The sequence below is a fragment of the Mustela erminea genome, chromosome 12 (genome assembly GCF_009829155.1).
Source record: "Mustela erminea isolate mMusErm1 chromosome 12, mMusErm1.Pri, whole genome shotgun sequence".
NCBI classification, from domain to species: Eukaryota; Metazoa; Chordata; class Mammalia; order Carnivora; family Mustelidae; genus Mustela; species Mustela erminea.
In genome coordinates, this window is record NC_045625.1 from 57,448,263 (window position 1) to 57,469,769 (window position 21,507).

General features: G+C 33.8%; 1 non-coding gene across 1 annotated transcript; it reads right to left on the reverse strand.

Moving 5' to 3' along the window:
- Positions 1-5,780: 5,780 nt before the first annotated feature.
- Positions 5,781-5,883, reverse strand: LOC116571228. Its single transcript, XR_004277793.1, has one exon. It is a non-coding gene; the product is annotated as a U6 spliceosomal RNA (small nuclear RNA).
- Between the last annotated feature and the right edge of the window lie 15,624 nt (positions 5,884-21,507).

Genomic DNA, 21,507 nt, shown 5'->3' on the forward strand with positions numbered 1-21,507 from the left:
CATGATACCAGGGTGCTGGGATCGAGCCCCACATCAGGCTCCCTGAGAAGCGAAAATCTGCTCTCCCTTTCCCAGCCCCACTGCTTGTATTTCCTCTCTCGCTGTGTCTCTCTGTCAAATAAATAAATAAAATCTTAAAAAAAAAAAAAAGAAAGAAAGAAAGAAAATTGAGGAGGAACATAAAGGCTTTCTGTCACTTTCTCGTGTGAATAGGATTCTTCTGTTTCATGAAATAAAGTGTTATCAGACCACTAGGGTCCTCGCACCTCAATTTATTTGCATTGCACTACTATTCCATGGAACTTTCCTTGTACTCTGATGAAAAGCTCTCTCTATATCGTTGCTTTCACAAAACTCTTTGTTTTTCAGTCTTTCTATGTCTTTCAAAAACATTGTAGTTGCAAACTGGTAAGTCTACATCAGAATCTGCTGGACAAATTCTATTTCAATTTAGAGAGCCAAATATGTTCTTTAACTTTACCACTTGTGTAAAAGCAGTTAGAATCGAGGTGAATTAACCATTCCTATTAGGAAAGTGTTTAAAAATGCATTCTTACTTTGGCAAGCCCACCGCCTCCCTATTGTAGGGAGGTCAAGATACTATTAAAATCATTACCATTTTATTGATTAATTTGATGTAGCTATGCAACAACAGAAGTTAAAGGAAGAAACAGAATATTGAAAAAAAATACTTCAAGTTTTTATTATTTTCCCAGAAACTGACACCAATTCTAATGATTTTTTCCAATGTTTTTTTTTCTTTAAAAACTGAAATTTTGGGGGTGCCTGGATGGCTCAGTGGGTTAAAGCCGCTGCCTTCGGCTCAGGTTGTGATCCTGAGGTCCTGGAATCGAGCCCCAAGTCGGGCTCTCTGATCAGCGGGAAGCCTGCTTCCTCCTCTCCCTCTCTCTGCCTGCCTCTCTGACTACTTGTGATCTCTGTCTGTCAAATAAATAAATAAAATCTTTAAAAAAAAAAACCTGAAAGTTTTTGTTTTGTTTTTTGCTTTTTTTTTTTATTTTTTTTTTTTTACTCTAACTCAGCATTACTACAGGGAAAGAAATATCAGAAAATTGAATAAGAAATGTATTTACAATAATCTAGGAGATGAGGAAAAGCCTACCAGAAATAATATGTTCTCTTCAATATTAAATCTCTTGTTATATGTGATATGATTGTCTACAAAAAAAAAAAAAAGTCTCCCAGCTTCTGAACAAATTGTCTTGAATACTATTAATATCTTAAAACTGAGTGTTCTTATACAGTGTTTTTGTTCCTGTTGGTGACTACTAAATATTCAAAGATAAGGAAATACATACTAGTTACTTAATATCAATTGAAATAATGTATCATTATAAAATAAAAAATACCAGTTAATTGTGCTAAGTCAGAATTTCCCTTTCTATTTGCTTTGTTAAAAAATACAGATCTAATGCCCTGTATTGAGGTTTCTCAAAATAAAACGGGCAATTCTTACCTGCTTTCTCTGAGATGTTTATATATCATCTGGGTGTCTAAAGACATCATATAGGACAAGTAGAACTATTCATGCTTAAAAATTCTGTGAATGAAGTAAGTACTTTGACAGTAAATACAGTTAATTTCATGGGGCGCCTGTGTGCCTCAGTTAGTTAAACAACTGCCTTCAGCTCAGGTCATGATCCTGGAGTCCAAGGATCGAGTCCCGCCTCGATTCCTGGTTCCCTGCTTCTCCCTCTGACCCTGCACCTTCTCACCCTCTCTCCCTCTTTCATTCTTTCTCTCAAATAAATAACAACTTTAAAAAAAAAACAGTAAATACAGTTAATTTTAAAGGGAAAATGTTTAGTGTTCATAATTAAAATAACTAAGAAGGTAATATTTCAAATATTTTAAGAAGATACTTAAAAAATCACTATAGATGACCAGAATTACTTTCCATGGAGCTAGATTTGTATTTTTAAATATAAAGCCACTCGGTTAAATACACTTAGATACTTATTTCCTGACATGGAATTTTTTTTTATTCTTTATTTAAGTAAATTGTATACATTGCCTGATCCTTAGAAAATCCTGTAGGTAAACAATAATGTAAAATGAAAGGTGCCAAAACACTGAAGAAAATTTGCATTCATTGACTCTGTAAAGGTGCTGGACCAAGGCCCATTTTTAAAATGGAGCATAATTCGAAATTATGGACTAGGCAAAACAATAATTCTTTAAACATGTCAGATGAAGTTGTTTTGTTTTTGTTTTTGTTTTTAGCTAGCTAACTGGTTTTAAGAAAAATATTTCACTAAAGACTTTAGAGGTACAAATGAAAAATATATTTTCATTTCCCCCAACTGTGAAGCCAAAGTCTGAATGTCTTAATTTGGATTTTCAATGTTGTATTTATTTTTCAAATAAATTTTTTTCATTGTTTCCTAAATTCTTTTTGTAAACTTCTGAATGTAGAACACGGTTGAACTCTGAAAATAAATAAGCCTATTATAATTTGCAAGGATATATCTCTAGTGAATGTGAATGTACATTTGGAAGAACTGATTCATAAAAGCTAGAGACACTGACTACTTCTTCAAACTTCTTGACTAAGTATCCTTTACATAAACAGGTTGCATTATCTGTAAGAATTGTTCATGTGATATGCTGATGTATTTACTCTTCAAAGCTTAATGCAATACGTAAAACACATAAATGTCAAAGGAGAGGCCAAAGAAAACATTTCTTTAGGAACTTCCACAAATAGCCCCCTTCTCTAGTAATCAGATGATGGAAACTATTCCTACAAACCCTCCAAATGGTATCATGCCACCCACTGAGCTATGGAAGAGCATATTTTGTTACTTAGTAATTTCAAACTAAAATGAGTCCAGTTGTAATTGTTTCAGAGTGTCTAACCTATTAATTTGCATCTGTGTGGCCATATATGGTACATGACACTGGGATGGACGCTGGCAAGTTGAGTCCTTTTAAATTGCTTTACTGAACACTAAGAGATAAATCATTTGATTCAGCTTGTCCTTGACTGATGTAAATGACAAACTTGGTAACTGTTTATATTGTAAAGGTTACCAATTTAATAGAATCACATTTTTTTCTAGTCCAGTGAACTTCCTTTCCATCTGATCAGCCTATGGCACCCATTGACTGACAAATAGTCCACAGTCAGTTACCTCCAAAAGAAAATAACTTTTATCACTTATTTCTGTATGTGTTTTTCTTCTATTAGGACTTATATTTGAAGTGCCCTGGGAGTCTTTGATATCTTATCTTTTCTTTCCCTGGACTGCCTACAATTCAGTTGCAAAATACTTATTCTCTCCCAACATTCTTTTTTTTTTTTTTTTTAACTTCCCACACCCAAAATGAACTGCATCAGTGCTATATTACCTGAAACTTTTATGGCGAGATGAATGAAATAGACAACCCTTTTAATTTTGGTTATGTGGTCTAGGATCTCAGATAAGCAAGTTTTGGGTTTTTTGTTTGGTTTGGTTTGGTTTGGTTTTGGTTTTGGTTTTTTATTTTATTTTATTTTATTTTATTTTGAGTGACTGACGTATAAATACTTAACTTGGAAAACTTGAGATGGAAACTGGGCAGGGGGCCCATGCTTCAGAACACTAATATTTCTCTATTAGTTTGGAAAAACAGTATGACCTTCAAACAGCCAAGCTATAATTTCAGCTGCTCCAAAGGATTTGTGTGTGCTTTTTTTTTTTCTCCTCATTTCCTCATAATCTAGAGAGTCAGCAACAATGTTCCTATAATAAACCTCCCTGGCTTAGAGCCAATAAACTTTTATAGATAGGCAGAGCCTTAGCCATCATTCAGTTAGGAATTTTTCATTCTGGGTTCTGGAGTGCCCTTATGTTACATTAAAAATATTCTCAGATCTTCTCCAGGGAAAAGGGAGAAGCCAAAAATTAAGAGTTTAAGGTCAGAAAGTGTATCAACCTTTTATGAGAGTAACTCCAATGTATCTGATATTGGAGTTGTACTTCAAACTTTATGAAATACCAATTTTAGTGATTAATCACTTGGAAATACCCTATTTTCTGTTTTTCAACTTCTATTGCTCAACCATGCTAATAACAAATATTGCTTCCCTGAGTCTAGCTCTGTTTACCATTGGAGGACAACAGAATCTATTCTATTCATTTTATATTTGTCTCAAACTCAAAAAAGGCCCTACCCTTCTCCAAACCTGTCTAACAGGGGCATGCACAGTAGAATTCAAAACACCAAAACTTCCATGTCTGTGTCATCCCTGCAAAGCCATCTCGGGTAACTGCCAAATTTACATTGAGTCAGTGTTACCATGTGCCTCATTACATGGAAAATATTCTGATGTGTTAATACCTCAGAACTGTTGGTCTGCAAAGAAAGTTGAGATCTCTGAGCTCTTAATACTAAAAGAAACACAGTGTGCTCTCTTCATCTGTGGGGAAAGAATCTTATTTCCTAACTATGCTAATCCATAAGTCCCTAGGCAATGCTTTGACTTTCATATATTTTTGTGGAATAACTGTATCTGTACTTTCTACCAAATTCCTCTCCTCAGAGTTAGGTACACGCTGGTGAATATTAGGCTAGAAATCATGTAATACTTAACACTGGGCTTTTCAACTTCCCCCTTCCCTGTCTTCCCCATTAGACACTGAGATAGTTTTTTAGGTCTTATGTGCCTGGATTTAATTTTTCCTTGTGAGAGATATTGCTCTGGAGTTTCCATAATTCCTTATATAAATTGTTTATGACTAGATATGACCCTCAGACCCTCCAGTGGAGCTCCTATATGCATGCATCCTATAATAACCAAAGCTAAAGTTCAAGCTGGCATAGGGAGTTGAGTTCCACACAAGTGAGAATGACTTGCCTAAAGTCTCACAGCAGTGACAAGACAAAAAACATGATTTACTGTTACGAGTTCACTGCAGTATACAGCTTCTCAGGTACTCTTGGTCAACATCGCCTCAAAACACATTCAACCTATATCATTTGACACAAATGACATAAATGCCACTATGAAAATAGAATCAGTAAAAGATATTGGAAGAAGAGTTAATTCCTATTTCCTTGATTTTTATCTAATAATTTTTTTTAAAGATCCCATTTAAGATACCACATGCATTTATTTGTCATCTCTCTTTAGGCTCCTCTTGGCTATGACAGTTCCTCAAGTTTATTTTTTCACGTCAGAAGTTCTTGAGGAGGTATTGTAGGATTCCTCTGTACAGGACTTGTCTCCATGTTTTTCTCCTGAGACTTGGATTTTTGAGAGGAAGATCACAGAGGATCACATATCATTTCTATTATATAATATTAAGGGTACATAACATCAACATGATTTATCACTGCTGATGTTAACCATGATTACTCACCTCCTGAATGAATGTTCATAATTTCCCCAATGTGAAGTTACTCTTTCTGCCCCCCCGTTTCTATACTTTACCTTTAGAACAAAGTCTCTGTGCACAGTTCATATGTCATGGGTGGAGAGTTATACTTCTCCTCCTTTAAGGCAGGAAATCTAATCAATTCTTTTTTATTTCTGTAAGGAGGATTTATCACTTCTTCCTCCATTCATTAATTCATTAAATCATTTATTTATATTCATGGAATCATGGACATTTATTCTATATGTTGTGTTATAATCCAATACTACTTTGTTTTTGTTCTAATTATTCCTTTCAGCTTTGGTCACTGGAAACTCTTTCTATTAGCTCATGGGATCTTTGACAACCTAAAAAGTGTGGTTTTTGTTTTTTTGTGTTTTTTGTTTGTTTGTTTGTTTGTTTAATATGGACCACTTCATTAATTTTCATATCATTCTTGGGCAGGGGCCATACTAATCTTCTCCATTTCATTCTTATTTGAGATTATGATGCTAAAGCCATCATTAATGTGTTTTTACTTTCGCTTTTTTTCACCACTTTCTTACTTTTTGGTACAGCAATATTCTCCAGTCTCATATTACAAATTTTCTTCCCTAGTCCTAGAATCAGTCATTCTCTAAAGGAATACTATTCAAAACCAAGATTTGGGCCTTGGAGTGTCCACATTGTTGCTGCAGTGTTATTTCTTTTAGGTTTTTTTCATGTGACAGAGCAAAGACATATGTGCTTACATACTGACCCCTATATATACACACATCCACCTATATATGTATATATAGGTGATAGATAATATATAACCATCTATAACAATATTAAGCTAGGGTCGCCTGGGTAGCTCAGAGGGTTAAGCCTCTGCCTTCAGCTCAGGTCATGATCTCAGGGTCTTGGGATCGAGCCCCGCATCGGGTTCTCTGTTCAGCAGGAAGCCTGCTTCCTCCTCTCTCTCTGCCTGCCTCTCTGCCTACTTGTGATCTCTATCAAATAAATAAATAAATAAAATCTTTAAAAAAAACAATATTAAGCTAAATATGAGTTCTTATTGAGAATAGTTGCTTTTAAATTTCTTTCGCCTTCCAATTTTTATTCTTTCTGCATTTCCTGGTTTTATTCTGTCTTCCAATTATCTCCTTTAAATTAGACTTGCTTGTCTAAATAATGGTATGCTGGAAACTTCCAAAGAGCCACCATCTACATGCTGGTAGCTGCTAATTAAAGCTCTGAAATAAATGAGGTAATGCAATAAAACCTAATTAAGAGGTAGGAATCTGATAGACAGCCCCAATGTTTTGGGGGTTTTTCTGTTTTGTTTTTTGTTTTTAAGATTTGATTATTTATTTATTTTGGAAAGAGTGACAGCAGACATGAGAGGAGGGGCAGAAGGAGAGAGGAAGAACCCTCAAGAAGATTCTCCATTGAGCACAGAGCCCAACTTGGGCTCAATCCCAGGACTCTGAGATCATGACCTGAGCTGAAATCAAGAGTCAGTCACTCAACCGACTGGGGACCCAGGCACCCCAGAACCTCAGTGTTTAAGACAGAAAACCAGAAGAGGAAAAAACCAATGGTGAGTGCTGTTATTGAAGCTACCAGAATGTGTTTGTTCATAGCCAATTAATCTTAATTCTCCCAGCAAGTTTTATTCTTTCCAAGCCTTCATACCTTTGAATGTGTTGTTTGCTCTGTCTAGAATTCTTTACACAAATTATTCTAGTTGATAAATTTCTTTTCACCATTTTTTAAAGATTTTATTTACTTATTTGAGAGAGAGAGAGAGACAGAGAGACAGAGACAGAGAGACAGAGACAGAGAGAGAGCACAAGTGAGGAGAGGAGCAGAAGGAGAGGGAGAAGACGACCCCCTCCTGCACCTGATGCAGGGCTCCATCCCAGGACCCTGAGATCATGACCTGAGCTGAAGGCAGACACTTAACGACCGAACAACCCAGGTGCTCCCTTTTTTACTATTCTTTACTTCCTCTCCCACCACCTAACTCCTGTTTAAATGTAACTGTTCCACTGAAGTTTGTTTGTTTGTTTGTTTTGATGTCTTAACCCAAATGATTATGTACACCTTTCATTCCAATTTTGTAATAACTAACTGCTTTTCTTATGTTTACCTTATTGTAGTATAATTATGTGTTTAAATGTTTTTATCTTTCAATAAGTTTGTTGGCACATGGTAGACATTAAAAACAAACAACAACAACAAAAATCTTTATGAATTGACTAATTGAATTAAAGAAGAGAATATTTATATGGATTAAAAGGGTAAGCATATAGATAAATTTGACAATGAAACTTGGAACAAAGTTATATTAAGGTTGTTAACTCTGGAAGCCTCCAGTCCTAAATTATCTATTCCATTTTCCTTTCACAGGGTCTGAAATTCAACATTAGAATTTCTTTCATTCAGTTCAATATATTTTTGTTCAAAGTGTCATTTTCCAAAGTGAAAATATATCCATCCAGGGTAACCTTTTAACTGATAGTTAATATATTGTCAGTCCTTAATGCCTTAGTGTGTGAAATCATCAGATCTTCTGATAGCTTTAGTACTGAACACTTACTGCATGGGCAGAGAGCATTATTTTGGTTTTTAAGAGCAATAATGTTGATATTAGACTGATGCAAAACCTATTTTGCTCTTTATAAGTTTTGACTTGATAATGCATAACCAGTTTCCCCAAATATCAATTTTCTCATCTGTGAAGTTTTCTAGAACCTGTATAATTGAAAATTGTTGTGAATATTAAACAAGATTGTACAAATGTTATCCCAGTGTCTCATACACAGTAAGAGTAATCACTCAATAAATACACTATTATTATTATTTTCATATTCATCTGGAATGAGAATTTTGATAAGATTTTGGTAGAGAGAGATTATTTTTCTTTATAATGAATAAACCATATTGGAAAATCTCAAGTAGGATATTAAAGGGATTTGTAGAATCTTCCTGAAACCCAAGGCATCCATTAGAGAGTTGGAACCTGGAGGAAGCAGATTAAAGGAAAAGGAAAGATTAGATTAACTGCTAGCCTGGGTGGGAGTGTATCCATGATGGATGTTAAAAAGAAACATTTTGTCTATTGTAAAGTATTACAGAGGGTTTTATTGGCTTGGAGACACTAAAAGTTGATCAGTGATTCATTCTTTCAACAAGCAGATACTGACAATACACTATGATTGGTCCAGGCACTAATCTCAGAACTGAGGATACAGCAGTAAACAGTAGAGAAAAAAGTCTGTGCTCACATTTAAATGTTAGTGGAGGGGGCAGCATTTCTCTATGCTGAAAATATGATTCCAATGGCAAATAGTTTTTCATGTTACAATGATTAAAAGTAGATTATGCTCTACTCTTTTGAAATAAATCAAGATAGCTTCTAGAATATGATTACATATCCATTATACATTTTGCATATGCAAGGGACTAGGCAAATCCCTCTATCAAATAATTAAACTCTCACAACAATTTTATGATGTAGGCTATCATTATTATCTTAATTTTTCTGGTGAAAGAACTGAATCCCAGAGAAGGTAATTAACTTTTCTGAGGTCACATACCTACTGAATGTTACAGTCAGTATTCACAGCCAGATTCTGACACCAGAGCTCTTAACTACCACCGTATACAGAAAAGTTTCAGACAAACAAGAATGTCCTCTAACAGCCTGCTGCTGTCATCATTTTTCCCTAAGACTCCACAGAGAATAGTCTATTGGCACATATCCAATACTCTTTCTCCCTGTGTAGTCATTCCCTTCCAAAACCATAGGACATGAGTCATTCAGGAAAGAAATCTGAACCAAAGTGGGTCGCACTTTTGTAGCTTAGGTCACACATGATTTTTATTTTTAATTGAATACACAAAAGTCAACACACTATTCAGTCTGGGTACTCTATTTTTTTTTTCTCTACTAAAAAGATATATATATATATATATATATATATATATACACACATATATATACACACACACATATACATATACACACAGACATATGAATAATCTAGAATGTGTCTTTAATCATAGTTTTCAAATATGCCAATTCCATACCTACTCTACAAAAAATACATCAAACTTAATATTTTGTACAAATGGCATAAGCAGGCTAACATTAATAGGTTACTCTAACCGTAGTTGGCAATAAAAGCATTCTATAAGAAAGAGGAAAAGAGCAAGATAAATGATTCAAGAAATATCCAATAACTACAAAGGCAAAATTGCTAAAATACATGAATTCTTGATTTCTTTAATGGATTGCTAGTTTTTAGGAAAGAAAAGAGTACTAATCTCAAGCCATTTACACGGGATCTAAAATCCAGATTTTAAAATACCTAAATCACTTACCTTATTCTTGTTTAGTTAACTGTCACAAAATGAATATTTTGTGGGTTAATAGAATCATTAAAACACAAAGTGGATAAGAACATGTTAAAAATAATAAGGATACTCTCTAAAACGCAGAGAATATCATTAATCTTCTTCATGGAAATAGGAAATCTGTGATTTAGACCAAATGATCAGATTTGAGGGTTTTTTTCCATTTATTTATTATCTACTGATATCTTCATGCTGACACATAATCCTCAACTAGGACTAAAAAGCATGTCAGTATACAAGGATTTATAATGTTTACTTCTTCGTTCATTTTTGCTTTGAATTTGAATTCAGTCGTACTTAGTCTCTGATAGCCAGTCTTTACTGTTCCAGATCATCTCTCATAGGTTACTTATTTATTTATTCATAGCTTACCCATATCTTTTTTTTAAACTAAAAAGTGTCTTTCTATTAATCATTACAGATATTTTAAAAATATCCTATTACAATTCCAGTTTCATGTATAGGATACAGAATTAAGTGATAGTTTCAAGCTTCATCTAAATGCAGGAAACATACATGAGAAGTTACAGAGCCATTTATAGGAACTAAGTATAACAGAATTTCTCATTTAGTATTTTTATTGCTATTTCACATTTATAATTACAGTATAAAAGTGATTTTAAATCTTTCTTATGCTACTCTTCTTTGCAGTACCATGATTTAACATAAGTACTTCTATTTTCAGTTTTAACTTGTTAAGTATAGAAAAAATGCTAACTTTTTGATTCTCTTAAACTAAAATGGCCAGTATGTCATAATTAAATACTGGAATAGAGAATCTCAGCAAAAGAGAGATCAAATTCCACCTTCATTACTTAAACATTGTGTGATTTAGAGCAAGGCACTTAACCCCTTTAAAATACAGGCCACTCATCTGTAAAAGTGAGGTCAATTATATCTGCTTCATAGTGTTGTGAGGATGAATGGTAATCAAATAATAGGTGGCTTGACATAAACTAGGTTGCTCTCTATGCACGTGAACTTTGGGTTATATTAAGTTATTCTTCTCTTTTTCAAAGGGTATCCTGTTCGTTTCTGAAACAAATTGGTAATTAAATAAATATCTGTACTGTGTAAATTTAAATTCTTTAACAAGAGAATGTAACAGAAATCTTTTTCTATATTCACAGAACACCAGGCCACGCACCTTTGGGACTCAGAGAAATTTTAAAAGTCATGTTAGCATGTAGGTAAAGCAGGTTTCAGCCCAGCTGTGTTTGTGTATATATATCACACGTGTAAGCATCTCTGCCTCTAGATCTTAATTGGGAGCGGAATGTGATTCACTTTGTTAGCTTCAGTTTCAAGGTGTTTTTCACATCTTGAAAGTGTTGGATTAGTTTAAAAGTTGAATGTAGCCTTTGCGGGTTTGAAAAAGAGAAGAACTGAAAATCTGGGTTAAGGGATTTTTAAAATAAACACTGTGTGACATGTCATTTCAACAATAGCCTGGAAGAGGGGCTGAGATATTGATATCCACATTCAAATTGATTACAATTGATTAGATGTATGATCTAGAAATAATCCTTAGTATAGAAAAATACAAATGAAAATGATATTTAACTAACAACTACTAACTAACAACTTTTAGAAGTGGTCAGATCTAAAGATCTAAGGGGCAAAGGGCATGAGTCAGTAACACAGTGCCGTATTTTTCTTTCTCCTTGAGAAGCCCCCATGGTATGTTAAAATTAAGAGAGGTACATTTCTTAAATGGAAGGGCAAGCAATGTCCTTATATTTCCTCTGTATTGAAAAACCACTTTACCTAAACATGAATTAAATCAAAGTGAAAAGAGATAGCAATGATTCTAACCAAAACTGTTTTGTTTATTTATGACTTGCTTATTTTGGTTTTCATTTATTTTGTTTTTTAATGTGACTATTTTCTAGAAATAAAAACCCTAAATGAGAAATTTTCATTATGACTACAAGGATATGAAACTATCTTATTGGAATATAACAAAAGCAGGAACAATAATAATAGCAGCTTCTATTTGTTGATTGTTTTAAATACTGGTGTGGTATGTTTCACTGAATTATCCCCTAAGCTTTATCAGTTTGTTCATTTATCAGACAAGAAAACTGAAATTTGGAAGGGGAAGTTTCTCATGGTCGTATAGAATATGCATACATTGATTTCCATTTGCCTTGAGAATGTGAGCAGGTGAAATGGGTTTAAGTTGCAACTATAAAGGAATGTCATTGATATTAGAGATTTTTAAACAGAAAAACAATTGCTAAGGTGATGCCACTTGATGCATTGAGAAGGCAACATACAACTTCTCTTCCTCTTGAGTTCATTTAAGCGTTGTTCTTAGACATAGCTTTCTTAACATGGGCTTCAGGAATTTTGGCTATGTCAAAAAATTATATGCAAAATCATATGTGTATGTGAGTGTGAGAATATCTGCATACCTTTGTGGGGTTGTATTTGGTTGTGTAGGTGAATATGGATGTGTTTGAGTTTGTTTTTTTAAAAGGACAAAAGGACCCATAGTTACTACCCAATTTTCAAGAGTTCCTATGATACAAAAAATGTTTATAATTAAGTCATTGTTTCATAGGTATGGTGTTTTAAATTAGCTAATGAATAAACTGAGGTATATTACACATTTTAAAGAGTTTATTTGCACAAAAATAGCTTGGAAATTTGATTGGCTACAACCTTATATTGATTGGTGTTTGCCTTATTTGGAAAAAGCTTAGTGGGTTGTGTGTGATTGGTTGTTGTTAGGTTTCAATTTTGTTAACTTTGAAGCATTTACAGGCTCAGGTTTTGGTTTGCTTATGTAGGCTACATAATCTAATAGCCTCTTCGGTTAATTAATTTAACAAGATCCGTGGTTAGAATATTACAATCTTGAGATCAAGACCTGAGCTGAGATCTAGAGTTCCACCCTCAATGGACTGAGTCACCCAGATGTCCCAACAATTGTATTTTAAAGATAAGGAGACTTGTCCTTAAGGAATTTACTTATATAACTTCACACAGCTGATGTAAAAGGACACTGGGATAAACATCCAGTATTTTCTGACTCTAGACACAGTAATCTTAACCCCTTTATTTTCTCTCTATTCTTTTATTCCTGGCTTATTCTCCTTTTCTGGCCAGCTTCCCTAACTTTGTAATGCTGAGGATAATGAGGGACCATTTCCCAAAGCAACTGGATTCACGTGGGTCTCAAACTGTGGGCTATCCGCCCACTGAACTATTTAGAGCAGCATTAGTGGGGAGGGTGAAAAGCAATGATTCCAAAAGCAGGAGACCTTGGTTATAGCCCCAAATAAGTGCCAAGAAGTCTCAGAATAAAGAAATCCTTATCACTTATCCAAATATCTCCTACCATATTTCAACACACAATATTTTTTTAAAATTCTCTCTGGAGAGCTACTTTTCTAATATTATACCAAATACAAGTTGTGTAAGTTTCAATGTAGAATTTACATTCTGTATTATAACCAAGCTTAGGACACACATGAGGTGTTCTTTTTTATGATATCTGTTTTATCTGTATGGAAAGAGGCTGGTGGAACCTCACACTGAAGCTGGTATTCATTGGGATACTGCTAATAGAACAAACACTCCATCAGATAAAGAGGTATCTCTATCTCATAAATACATCATATGCATACATATACACACATAGATTTCATATTTCATTTATGCATATATTTACACATGTATGGATGTATGTATACATCCATTAATTCCCAAGAGAGTGACTCCCAAATAGTGATATCTCATTATTATGATAAAGAATGATCCTAAATATAAGAAAGTAGCAATGATTCATTCTCACCATTTTAGATTTAACTTAATATTCCAGATCTCTCTACATTTCCACTGTATTAATTTTGATTCACAACCTTTGACTTCCTTACACCCCTCCAGGAAATCATTACGTTTTCAGGAATAGCCTGTTGAGTGGTATTTTCCATGAATAAATGCAAATACAAATCTTTTATGCAGACATAGGAACACATGAGAATAAGTCATAATGATGTGAACTTATGTGTTACCTTCACAAGGTTCTCTGATGTCTAATCCAAGAAGTGAACTTTACATCTATATTCACAAGAAAATATTATAACAGTTGAAACAACCACAAATGTGAGTGAATTGGAGAAACAACCAAAACAAAAAAAAAATGTGTTAAAAATGCATATTTGGATTTAAATGTTTAAATATTTATACAAAACTTCAAAACTCTTCTTGTTTTTTCTTTAGCTGTAACTACATTTTTTAATAAAGCCACCCACCTCAGGCACCAGTCTCCCTATGTTTAAATCAGACTTGTATATGCAACTCCCATGCCATTACAATAGGCGTAGTTGTATTATTTGGTTCCTTGGATGGGATTCCTATAAGTCTTCTTCAGTAATAACCACAACATGATATGGCTTTCTTTCAGATATGCAAGGTCAGCAATCCAAAGGGGACAAACAGAAAAATACCATGCATTTATTGCCCCATTTGGAAGATCGTTTTTACACACATTTATAGGTGTATATATTTATCCTCTCTTTTTTTAAAGATTTTATTTTTATATTTGACAGAGAGAGAGATCACAAGTAGGCAGAGAAACAGGCATAAAGAGAGGGGGAAGCAGGCTTCCTGCTGAGCAGAGAGCCACATGAGGGGCTGATCCCAGGACCCTGAGATCATGATCCGAGCTGAAAGCAGAGGCTTAACCCACTGAGCCACCCAGGCATCCTGGTATGTGTATATATTTATCCTCAGGCTCTCTGCTCAGCAGGGAGCCTGCTTCCCTTGCTCTCTCTCTGCTTGTCTCTCTGCCTACTTGTGATCTCTGTCTGTCAAATAAGTAAATAAATCTTAAAAGAAAAAAAGAAGTGTTATTTGGTGTTAGGTTGGCTCTCTCTTTTTCACAGACTTTATATGTCCATTATTTTTATAAATTTGTCTTTTTCTTTTTGATCAGGTATTTATTTATTTTTAATATATTCTCATGAATATATTGATATCATTTTTAGTTTTATCTCTTGTCATTCTATGATCTATTGTAAAACTATGGTGAAATACACAGAATTCTCATTATCTCAGTGTAAGTTTATTTTATTTTATTTTACTTATTTTATTTTATTTTCCTTATGCTGTCCATTTGTTTTCTATGACTGTTCATTTTACTGGTATAAATATAAATGTCCTTCAAGGCATTTTTCCTCTTTTGCCATTAAGTTTTAATGATCTTGTATCTAGACACAATTTAGGATGTAGTAAAATTATATTTCTATTTTAACTACATAACATGTATGCATATAAATACAAATATGGCACATATGTATGTATATGTATGCATAATAATATACATTTATAAATAGGTGGATTTTTTCCATTTTTTATTTGATAATAATTGATATATGGCATAAATGTATAACTTTATGTACCATAAATGCATAAATAATTAATTTATTCCTTTATAAATTGTAGATATCTCATGTAAAAATAAATTGTATTTTAGTTAGTTTAATCAGTTTTGGGGGCACCTGGGTGGCTCAGTCAGTTAAGTGTCTGCCTTTGGCTCAGTTCATAATCTCAGCATCCTGGGATCAGGCCCCATGTGGGGACATTCTGCTCAGAGGAGAGTCTGATTCTCCCTCCCCAAATAAATAAAATCTTTAAAAATTTTAATCAGTTTTCATTTCAGTATACCATGATGAATATAATAATGGATAAAAAATAATGTTAGCTCTACCAGACTTTCACGATCTAGGCCTGAGTTAAATAAAAGTAATCCAAGAATGGTTAGCATCTATAAAGACAAATATTTGTAGCATCAAGTCTAATAGCATTATTGATCCTCCCATAGATAATTCCTGCTGCTGTTATTCACCAATCTAATCCTGACTTATTGGCTTTTTGTATCACTTCTCACTAATTCATGGGCCCAAGATACTTTGATTCATACCCTTAGTCTGTCCACATAAACATGCTGTGATAAAAGCTGCCTGAATCTGAAATGTGAATTAGGGAAGAATTAATCAGTTTGGCAAAGGTGTTAAACAACACTCTAGCATGGTGACAACTTCAAGACATTTATCCAGCAGGTAATTTTAAGATTAAATTTACTACTGGTACAGGGTTGGGTCAGTAACTCAGCTGTTAATAGGAACTCAAATGTATAATTTAATATCTTGACAATAAGTGAATTGGCTCTTAATATAGGACTTAAAATCTTATAAGGCTTTATGTATGTTTTTGGCCAGCCTTATAACTTGACTTTTTCCAAAAGACTTTTTCTTCCTTTCCCTAGGCTTCTGTCTATCTTTGTGCATATAAACAGCCAGATGCCTTTACTCTGGAGATTCCTGTTTTGGAAAAATTTTAAAAAGCTTAGCTACTCTCTTCAATGTGAATTTCAGTCATAACAGCAAGCAGCTTGATGTTGTTTGTTCGAATACCTTTCTCATACTATCAAATGTCAAACTACTAGATAAAATGTTCAGCAATATAGGACACAGAAATGTTTTGAGCAGTGTTATTCTCACCACTTGGAAAATAACTGGGATATGTTTCATGGGACAGAACTGTTAGAATGGGTGTATGAGGGGCGCCTGGGTGGCTCAGTGGGTTAAGCCACTGCCTTCGGCTCAGGTCATGATCTCAGGGTCCTGGGATTGAGTCCCGCATCGGGCTCTCTGCTCAGCAGGGAGACTGCTTCCTTCTCTCTCTCTCTCTCTGCCTGCCTCTCAGTGTACTTGTAATTTCTCTCTGTCAAATAAATAAATAAAATCTTTAAAAAAAGAAAAAAGAATGGGTGTATGATCAGCAAGGAAATTCGCCTACATTCAAAGTTCATAATTGTCCTTGATTTTAGGTGATGGTCTCCAGGTCTGAAAACATTCCCATCAAAGTAGAAACATAATTCAACCATTGTTCTTATACTTTGAATATGAAATTTGAGTATCAAATTTTTACCCAACAGTTACTTAAATTATACATGTCTTGGTTTTAACTAAAACGAGGCTATTATATCTCACTCTCTAAAACTTTCTTGATACCAATAAAACAGAATTCCTAAGAAGGTAAGAATCACTGGTGATAGTCAAGCTCATAACAGTTGTTCTCAAAACCTCTTTTGGAGTTATCTCAGGTCAACAATGACATGATCTTTGTTTCCATTTTCTTGGGTATAATTCCTGCTTTAAGTTATGATATTTCTTAGACTCATCTCAAATAATAAAAACTTACAAGCATAGAGAGTTAAAGAACATAACTTAAGTAACTACAATCTTAAAGACAGCAGGCCATTAATAATAACTGAACAATGTTACCATTCTCCACCTTCTTAAATTACAAACTATGTGTTCATACAAAATACGTATTTTTTACATAGAAACATAGATAGGAATGCCATAATGGGTACTGAGTTGCCACCAAACAATCCATGAAAGTCTATTTAATCTGCAGTAAGATTCAAATGTAGAACAATAAATAGCTTATTTCTGGTGTCTAGGAGCTGTTGGTCTCATGATATAGGAAGGAGAAAAAAGGTACTTCCCCATTCCTTCCCCACACACTTTTGATTCAGGAAAAACATAAGAAAATTTTCTATAACTATCCTGTTACTTTCCTATGTTTTTTATTTTCCTCTGTATCTCTTCAGTTCTATTACCATTTTTTCATTGTCTCCTTTTACTAATACTCTTTCTAAATAATTTGCCTCTACATAATCAAAACTTCCACGTGTCAACTATTTATTAATTTATAAAGATTCCCATTATGCCCAATAATTATTTTTTACTCACATTAAATGAGAAGAAAATCCAGGTCCTCATGCTAGTCAACTGAATTTTCATTTTGAAAACTGGTCGTCTTTTTAGCAAGATAAGATAAAAACTCAGGTATTGTGGGAATATACATATTTGGGCAGAGATCCCAAAAGATGAGAGCGGCCTTCTCTGGAATGTGCACTTCAACATAAGCTTCCATAGGTGCTCTTTCTTCTTCTCATGCTTTCCCCTCCTTTCTCCTTTTCAGTACCTAAAAATTCTTTAAGAATTCTTATGTATTTTTATAATGGATCCAATGGCTACAATAGTAGGGTGGTTCCCCAGACAAGGGGTGAGAAGAGCTGCTTTTGCATTCAGATTATTTGTAATTTGTGATTTGCTGAGAGAAACACAAGGATTTAAATCTGTTTGGATAAAGAAAAGCATACATTGATATTCATCTAGGTCCTTGCTTTTTCATTTTTCATTAAGCTAAAATCTAAATGAGTCCCTGAGCTCTGTCATCATGCCTCCTAGAGTTTTTCCAGTTTACTCTAGCACCCCCTGCTTAGCTCAGTCTGCTACTTTGCTCTTTTCTCCTATTTAAATTGTCATTTGTGAATCAACAAGATCTTGTGATAATCCATCTTTATGTCTTCCAATCCTCACTTTTTCCTGCAGTCAGGTGTCTATACTTGCCCTTTCTCTACATAGACTAAGTCTTGGGCTTGACACATCAAATATTTACTTCCCTGACAGAAGTATGTGGCTCTATTCTGAAGTAGGTATTTTCCCTTTCAAGATTTCGATGTTCCCAGTTCAGAGCAATTTCTCTTTTGAATTCAAGCCTTGTTTCTGACATTCTCCCTTGTCTTAATCAGCAGACACTGAGTATTCCCAGACAGCTAACATTTATTTTTAGGACGTGTGTAGTATGTGGCTTGAAGTCACTTGTTCCATTTCTGACTTGCTCCTTGGATTCAATATATAGCTTTTGGTGACTTACAAAGGCTCAGTAATCCAAATGCATTCCTCTATTTGGTTTAACATTGGGAAGTGATGGACAGATAATTTGTTTTTTCAATATTGATTTTAAAGCAGTAGTTTGACCTGTAAGATCCCAGGTTTTGACTCTTAATCACCCATCCACACATATATATGGATCTATCTAATCCATGTCTGTCGTTATAAACCTGATTGAGGTATTATCTATGTCACTTAGATAATACCTCAGATCAAAGGGTAGGTGAGAGTTTCACATTTTAAGGACGTTACAGGTTTTGCAGTTTTACACTGTATTGTACTGTTTTATATTCACATTAACAGGATAAGAGAGCTATATAAGAGTTCAAGTTGTTCCATATAATTAATAATACTAAATGTTGCCAGCTTTTTAATTTTAACCATTCTCAGAGGGGTGTAATAGTTAGTATCTTGTTGTGACTTTAATTTGCATTTACTTGATGAGAAGCTGTCACATATGTGCTGCATACAGCTTAGCTATTCCCATAGATTCTTTTGTGAAATATCTGTTCAAATATGCTCATTTCTTATTGGGGAATATACCTTCTTTATGACTAGGTTATAAGAGCTCTTTATATAGTATGAATATAAGTCCTTTTTCAGCTATATGTATTATGACTATTTTCTCTCAGGGTGTAACTTGCTCTTTCTGTTCTTAATGGGTCTTCCCAGAGCAATTTTTTTTTTTTTTTAGTAATACCCAGTTTATTATTTTTTTCTTTTATGGCTTATGCATTTATGACCTAATTAAGAAATTTTTATCTATACCACAGTCACATAGATTTTCTATTACATTTTCTTCTAAAAGTACTATACTTCTGCTTTTACTTTTAGATTCATGATCCATTCTGTGTTACTTTTTATGTATGATGTGAGGGAAGGGTAGATGTTCATTTTATTTTCCCTTTTGGATAGCCAATTGTTGCAGCACCATTTCTGGAAAAGCTTTCCTCTTCCCGTTGATTACATTGGCACTTTAAAAAGTCAGTTGACCAAATATATGTAGATCTATTCTTAAACTCTGCTATTTCCTGTTCATCTATATGTCTATCCTTCTGCAAATATAACACTGCTAGATGAAAACAGATGTAAAATAAATCCTGAATTCACATAAGTACTGTGGTTTTCTTTTTCTCTGGTTATTTCTTTGGCTATTCTAGGTAGTTCATTTTCCATATATATATGTATATGAATAAGCTCATCAAATCTTTAAAATAAACTTACTAAGATCCTCTTATAGAATATAAGTTATATCACCAAAAAAGAATCTATTTTTGCTTACAATGTTATTAATAGATTCTAGAAAGAGCAATCATATAGAAATGCAATAAATATTCGTATGAACTGTAAATTGATGAAGAAATGACCTTTGCTTTTGTGGTTAGTTAAAAAAAAAAAAACAAAAAACAAAAACCAATGGAGTTAGAATCGGAACTGAGAGATTCTAGTATTAGAGGTGTTAGAATAAAGAATTTAGAGAATGTGAAAAATAACTTTTTTTCTAATGCATAAATAAGCATCTTTAATTGTATCTTCTGTAAGTTATTTTTTATTCATAGGTTAGAGATGTATTTTTTGCAAAGACTCCTCTAGGCCTGTTTAACACTTTCCTGATATTTTAATTTACTTCTACTATAGCAATTATCACACTATTTTATAATATTTTCTTTATCTGTTTCCCTCTTATTTTTTTGACCACAATGAAGGCAGGGACAGTATCTTATTTTCATCTTTATATCCTGATCACCAGGCACAGAGTCTGCCCCAGGCACATTTCACAAAGAATACATGATTCAATGGCCAAGCAAATTTTTGGTGATTTTTCTTTGGAGTGCGACATCAGGTAGTGCTGATAAAACTACTCAAGATGATGAATATGGCATTCTTGGCAGTTATATTTCCTGTGACCATATAGATTAGACACAAATACTACTCCAGAGACTTGCAGTTTTGCATAGTTACTATATCATGACTGTCAACTTCTCAAAAGACATACTGACCTTTCTTAATCAGTGCATCATTTGGAATTTGCAGCAGTGAAGCTTCTTGACAACTTTTAAGCTTGAAAACTCTAGTCTGCATGTAAAGATTCCCTTGTGAAGGCAGGCCATGATTTTCATCTTCTTCATGCTTGTCATTAGTAGCTCTTTGCTGACCCTGCACATCTTTAACATGCAAGAATGCAGTTACTAGCAGTTTCTGGATCACTGTTGTAAGGATTTATGATGATCTCCATAGCCTGTTGAGTTAAAAAAAAAAAAAATTTTTCCCAGAGGACCAGAAGCACAATATGACACCAGTTTCCATATTTAGCATATGTCCCAGGGTAAATTTAATGTACTGATGACAACTTTAAAATAGACTTTTCTCTCACTTAAGAAATATATACTTCTTTTAATTAAGAGTATTCTGTCTCCTCTAATGAGAAAGATAAACAAATGGCAAACCAGGAAGGAAAAAAAATACCGAAAGAAAATAAAACTTCACATAAGTAGGAAATGGGTAATTGTCTCTACATATAGTTAATTCAACTATTAAGTTAACTTTATGTGCTAATGATGATGGTGCATTAGGGTGATGGTTATCTATGATTCAGGTTTGTTCTTGCAAGAGTTAAAAATCTGACGCATACAGACTAATCACTCATTATTTTTCCTCTCTCTCCTACTCACTTTATTATTGAGTTTTAAAGCTTAAGAATGTTATATCTGACCACATGCTATTAAAATATTTCAGCCATTTGATAACTGGTTCAATAGTTTACAAATACATTTCAGCAATTTTTATGGTCACATATAACCTTTGTTGACAAAAGTCATAACGGATATTGTAATGAAAAAAACCATCCTGTTAAATGGGAACTGATTTCTAGGGAAATCATATCTGGGATTTTGGGTTGGTTTTTATTCCCGTCATGCCTATAGACCTAAGTGACAAAATGTCCCAAATAAAAACAGAAATGACAAGGTTATGGTATGGAT